Source organism: Mizuhopecten yessoensis, unplaced genomic scaffold (assembly GCF_002113885.1).
Source record: "Mizuhopecten yessoensis strain PY_sf001 unplaced genomic scaffold, ASM211388v2 scaffold10985, whole genome shotgun sequence".
Taxonomy (NCBI): Eukaryota; Metazoa; Mollusca; class Bivalvia; order Pectinida; family Pectinidae; genus Mizuhopecten; species Mizuhopecten yessoensis.
Window position 1 is genome coordinate 1,000,756 of NW_018408820.1, and position 602 is coordinate 1,001,357.

The following is a 602-nucleotide window of genomic DNA, read 5'->3' on the forward strand; positions in this document are numbered from 1 at the left end:
CTCAAAAAAATTTCATTCAAGGGGAACAATACATAGTACAACAGTAATAAAATGGTACTTACGGACGAAGAAATAATTCAATAAGAAAACGATGTCAACAACATGTCTTCAATACTTCCATCTCCTCAGGTAGGTTCATCAGAATGTCAGAGTCTAACGAATCTCCTTGAAGAGATAAAAGTACTAAAGACCTGTTGTTGAGAGATTTCTATAAATATAATAATATATATAAAGACAAAGATGAATTAGTTTACTTGATAAATTGACATGGGACCAATTCATGAAGAAATAACAATAGTATTTTTTTTTAATTAATTGGAAACTATACACAACAGTAAATAACTATTATTTAAGAAACCGGTCAATTTGTTCAGCTCTTCTATTTTACGGAGGTTCCACTTACATTAAATTTGTTATATGCAAAACAAGAGGCCCAATGGGCCTGCATCGCTCACCTGTTATTAATCTAACACTTGTAATCTTAAGATTTCATAAGAACCTATTAAAAGATTTAAACATATGACGCCTCTGACCTTGATTGTCGAACAAGGACATTAGGTTGAAAGTGGATCAAGGTCATTCATTTGAACTAACATGGTAAT